At 38.6% G+C, this 6031-nt stretch overlaps 1 pseudogene; it reads right to left on the bottom strand.

The window, feature by feature from the left end:
• Window positions 1-4117: 4117 nt before the first annotated feature.
• LOC116530459 lies at window positions 4118-4523 on the bottom strand (annotated as a pseudogene).
• Between the last annotated feature and the right edge of the window lie 1508 nt (window positions 4524-6031).

The raw sequence follows: 6031 nt of genomic DNA, 5'->3' as shown, positions 1-6031 counted from the left end.
TTTCAGTATTGAACAAATGTTCTTCCAATTATGCCTTTACCCATTTTTATGTGTAGTAAATACACAAAAAGACTTCTGAGGATAATTCAAATTGCCAGAGAATTCGAACTCCTTTTCCCATTCCCAGACATTGTGAGCAGTGAATAAAGCTTTTATTTTACCTTTTAGTAAGTAATATTACTACTAAGACTGGGAAATACAAAAACAGCTGAGAAGTTTGTGGAAATGAACCATGCAGGCAACAGCCCTGAGCACCAACCAGTATTAATCTCAACCACATTCAGTTCTGTTCAGTGGGCAAGAAAACCAGGCAGAAGAGCTGACATAGAGCTGTACTTTATTTGGAACAAGATAATACTATTCCAAGGACTAGGGTGCTCAGTGCCTTTTATACAACTATATTGTAGATTACATGACAGAAGAGAAAGGGACAATGTGCCTGGGTTTAGCCTGGGAAATTTGCAAACTTCCCAGGCTAAACCCTAGGAATGTGTTTTTATGGAAGCTGTGATCATTCTGCAGGAGATGGCCACAGCTATGTTTACTTTTGGCTGTTTTCATGCCTTCCCAACAGTTTTTTTGTCATCATGAATAGTGGCTGTTATTCATATTAAAAATAAGTGTGCCTTAAAGTCAGAGAAAACTATGCCAAAGGGGTTTAGAAGAAAATGAAAAAAAAAAAAAAAAAAGTCCCTACGATGCACGATGCACATTAGCCAGAAACCAGATGAAGCAGTCCTTTTTTAAAAGAGGTACATACAAATTACATGAGGTAACCATTCTAAAATATAAGACCATTGAGAACATTCAGGAATTTTCACTGTCACAGGCTAATGATGGAAAACTTAGTGACATTGAATGAAATCAGTTTATTTCATTTAGCTTTATACAATTATTTTTGGCATCACGCTTTTTTTCTTTTTTTTTTTTTTTAAATGGAAGGGAAGGAGGCTTTGACATTGTAAGAATTGCCTTTATCCCCAAATCTACCCATCAAGTTATTAGTATGGCCCCACCCAAACAAGCTATAGCCAATCATTGGGTTGAGGAACCAATGAACCCTTTTATATTGACTTAATACAAGGATATGTAATAATATGCAACTTCAAAAAGAAAACTACAGCCCTCAGCCCTGTAAATGTTCTCTGTGAATCCCCTCCTGCTTAATTAAATGTTAATCATGCCTGCGTTTTGTTGGAGGTCACTCAGTTTGATAAAGGGTCATAGGGATAAGACTTCATGGACTGGAACCAAAAGATAAATTTGAAAATTTACGAGGGGAAACAAAAAGTACTTTAGCTATATTCAAGTTTTCTTCAAATTATTTGTAAGTAGCATTTTAGGTCCACCTTTTTTTCCCCAAAAAATTGATATAGAGTCATGTCTTAATTAACATTCCCTAAAGATAAATACAATTTAATGTTTACAAATTTTCCAATTTCTTTAAACTTTCTAGCAATTTCCTTTTATTAACATGTGTTAGCCCAGAGCAAATACACTATTTTATTCTCAAAACAATTAGAAACAATAATCATAAATTTTTAGCAGTCTGTGGTTTCTGCTTTTTGAGAATAAAAATCACACTCCTTGTTCTAATATTTACTTAGAAGAATATGTTGTATACATGTGGCTACTTTGACATTTTTGTTCCCTAAAATTTGGAATTTTTGTGTGAAATTTCACTACAAACAAAATGTATAACTATGTTCATATTAAGACTGCTGCTGTGCACTTTAGATTGTAGTTAAATCAGTTGTACCATGCAGCTGTGGTGTGCAAGTGACATTTCAATGTCTTCTGTTTTGCCTGCCACCCCTTTATCTTCAGACCACAGCCTAGATTCTGGCTTTTTTCTTCTTCCTTCTTTTTACCCCTAGGTGACAACCCTATCTAAAACTGTCAAATAAATTATCTGGGTTTTTTCAAAATAAGTAGGGCAAGTATGAATAGCACAAAACCTTTCAGCACTGACTAGCCGGTTGTTTCTTATTCAGTTCTATACTGCTTTACAATACCTTCCTGGATGGGGGTGAAAGAATGGAATGAACACAGAGGATTAGCTCACTTTCTTTATGTTCATCTTTTATGGGCCCTCCTGATGTTTCCTTGATAGATCTTCTCTGTTGTATATCTCTATGTACCTTTAAAAACCAATCTGCGTTTTACAAGCCCACTTCTTGTTCAGAAAATAAGTAAAAAGAAAGTTTTTTTTGTAATGTGACAGCAACTTTCTCATTGCAATGAGAATAGGGATGGAATCTACTTAGGGGTCAAATTTACATCTCCTTTCACCTTCTCTGTGATCCATCTACTTCAAGGAAAAAAAAAAATCCTGAAAGAAGATACATCTGGAAAAACATCTCTTTACCTCCAGTGACCATCTGATAGTTACCGCTAAAGCCAAAAGATTTCAAACTTTTTTGTGCACACAGGATCTTATATTAATTGAAAGCAGTGACAATATTAAAGCCAAGTCACTATAATTCCTTGAGACAAGGAGGAGCATTGATGAGATCTAGCAGGGGAAGGGAAAGATACCCTGCACAGAAGTCAGACGACTCTCCTTCACTTTCTGGTTCATTGCCAGGAGAGGGGAAGGAAGGAAGTACTATAGGGAGCAAATTGAGTTTTATGTGAGTTTTCTGTTGTTTTGTTTCTTCTCTTTACTTTGAGGACATTGCTTTGGAAAAACCCTCACTAATGTGCAAACATATATGTTTCAGAACAAGAGTTATATGTCCAAATCAAAAAAAAGGAGACTACGCAATAGCACTGACAAAGAGTCTCTCCTGGGCCAAACTCTACCCAAGCTCTTCTGAGCTCTTTTAAACTCGGGCCTGATTTTGGGGTTTCCATGTCTGTGAAGCAGGTTCATGGTACACTGATTGCCAACTTGTCTGAGTCTAGTAAAACAGAACACCTTCACAAACCACAGTTACACTAACTGGATATATTACTTACAAATAGGCAGCAAGATAATACAGAAGGCTATGAATCCTCCAAGGCTGTGGAAAGCTCCCTTGGGCAGACGGAGTCTTGTCTGTGCCTACCCCACTTCTACCACAGCTGAAACTCTGCAAAGCCACCCACCCTGGGTTTTATATCCCAGCGTCTCTTGACATAATAGGCTAACTCATTAAGGGACATGTTGCTCGGGAGGACCTGGGACAGAGCCTGGGCTGCTCTGGTCCCCTCCTTCTTATCTCAGGATGCTGCACCCTCAGCACGCTCTGCAGTATGCTTGAGAACTTGAGAACCCAGTGAAAACCGGGTCAGTCTTAAGCAACCCAGAGAATGGCCCTGTAGTGTTGGTCTCTTCATTGTCCAATTTGAGCAGAAATTCTCATATGTCAGTTCAACCAGAACTTCCCACTTTCCAAATCTGATCACTCTATACACCTGATTAGGTTTCCGATCCTCCACTAGCCCCTAGGTGATGTCTGATTACCCAGGCCTGTCTTCAGCAAGAATCCTATTACGTTGGTTTAGCCAGAATCCCTTACCCTTGATGTTTTTGTTTCGTTTCCACCCACTGAATCCCACCCAGCTCCTTGATTATAAATTCTCACTTTTTCCTGCTTAGTTTCCACCCACTGAATCCCACCCAGCTCCTTGATTATAAATTCTCACTTTTTCCTGTTGTATTAATAGTTGAGCTCAATCTTTCACCCCACTTCAAGACCCCAGAAGAACTCTGTACACCTATCTCGATAGTTTCCCCTTGAATAAAGTCTTACTGCCTTCAACAAGTGTCACGAATCATTTTTTCCATTCAAAGAAGAGCTAATACCAATCCTCCTGAAACTATTCCAAAAAAACTGAAAAGAAGAGAATTCTCCCTGACACAATGTATGAGGTCAACCTTACCCTGGTATCAAAACCAGACAAGGACACAACAACAACAACAAAAAGAAAACTATAGGTCAATAACATTCCTGATGCAAAATCAGATAGATGCATAAATCCTTAAATTAAAAAAAAAAATAAAGATGCAAAAATCCTTAAGAAAATTCCAGGAAACCAATTCCAACAGCACATCAAAAAGATAATGTACCACAATTAGGTGGGATTTATTTATTTATTTTTTCAGTCTTTCATATGATTTTATTTTCTTCCTTCAACCATTAATAATATGATATCCCAATTTTGTCTTAACTGCTGGGTCTGTAAACAGGCTTATCCATCCCACTTACAGGCAAGGCAAATGCTGCTTCTTGAAATGGTCCCACCATGGACCCTCTGGTCATCCAACCTAAGTCGCCCCCTTGCCTGGCTTTATCTTCACTATATTATACAGCCACTTCACTGAATCTCATCCCAGACTTTAACTTTCCCATGGCTTCCATGATTTTGCCATGTTTTTCACATAGAATGTGTCTGACCTTTACTGCATTGCCACCACCTTTGGGACCTTGAACCTTCTTGTCAGCACTGTCACTCCCAGAGGCTGCTCCCCCTTTCCCCGCTTTTCCAGAACCACTTTTCCCTTTGGGCGGCATCTTGGAAACCTGCTGTTGAACTCTCCAGTCAGGTGGTATTTATACCAGAAATGCAAGAATGGTTCAATATACACAAATTCATAAATGTGACACATCACATCAACAGAATGAAGGACAAAAACGATATGATCATCTCAACAGACATAGAAAAAGCGTTCTGGGCCGGGCGCGGTGGCTCAAGCCTGTAATCCCAGCACTTTGGGAGGCCGAGGCGGGTGGATCACAAGGTCAAGAGATCGAGACCATCCTGGTCAACATGGTGAAACCCCGTCTCTACTAAAACTACAAAAAAATTAGCTGGGCATGGTGGCACGTGCCTGTAATCCCAGCTACTCAGGAGGCTGAGGCAGGAGAATTGCCTGAACCCGGGAGGCGGAGGTTGCGGTGAGCCGAGATCGCGCCATTGCACTCCAGCCTGGGTAACAAGAGCGAAACTCTGTCTCAAAAAAAAAAAAATTGTTCTATAAAATATTTTTTTAGGCTAGGTGTGGTTGCTCATGCCTGCAATTCCAAAACTTTGGGATGGTGAAGTGGGAGGATCACTTGAGACCCGGAGTTTGACACCAGCCTGAGTAACCATGTACTGAAAAATGGTGTATGTGAGGGTGGTAACTGTAGGGAAGGAAACACCTTTCCTTCTACCCATCTTAGTTTCATTAGGTGAACAAAAGACAGAATAACAACAGGAAAGCACAGAAATTTACTTAGTATTACGTTTTCTGTGGTACAGGAGCCTTCATTAGGCAATGAAGACCCAAATAAGCAGTTAAGCTTGAGGATTTTTATGCTTGGTTTGGTGAAGAGTAGAGTCATGGAGAAACGTGATAGGACAAAAAAAGTCCTAAGTGTAAAACCAGCCAGATCTGTTTACTCAGATTCCCCTTGGTGTTACTGTGTTTTCAGAGATGAGGATATTCCTTTTCTTTGAGTATAGGGAAGACACCTCTCAGGAGGAGTCTTACGACCTGCTTCAGGAAAAGTTCATAAAATCCTGTGCATGCTATTTCTCAAATCCCATCAGCTTAAAATACTAAATATGCTAAGATGCTATACTTTGGGGTAGTATGTCCTAAACCCCTGATCTAGCATTTGCCAGTTTCCATAATGTAAATACTACTACTAGCTGATCTCAAGCCACTCATCTGACTCATCTGAATGTGTGAAGAGGCATGACCATCAGCTCTTAGGAGGGGGTACAAACAACTTCCAGCATACCATTGAGGCTACACTTAATGTTTATCAGATGAGCATTATTTAAATAAACTAAGATACATTTACATAATATTACAATACTACCTGCAATATTGTGCAGCCATTTAAAACTGTAATTGAAATTAACAATTACATTTATATAATATGAAAAAAGCTTCAAGGCATATATTATTAAGTAAAAATAAAATTCTGTGTGATTCCCATGTCACTAAATCGATATATAATATGTATTATAGGGACATAAAAATGGCTAACTTTAAATGAAAACTTAATATTATAACATGTGTATGGAGCAATTTTTTTTTTTTTTTTTTTTTTTT

This window comes from Sapajus apella, unplaced genomic scaffold (genome assembly GCF_009761245.1).
Source record: "Sapajus apella isolate SASKATOON/1434 unplaced genomic scaffold, GSC_monkey_1.0 scaffold67, whole genome shotgun sequence".
Lineage (NCBI taxonomy): Eukaryota > Metazoa > Chordata > Mammalia > Primates > Cebidae > Sapajus > Sapajus apella.
This window is presented reverse-complemented; position numbering and strand designations above follow the sequence as displayed.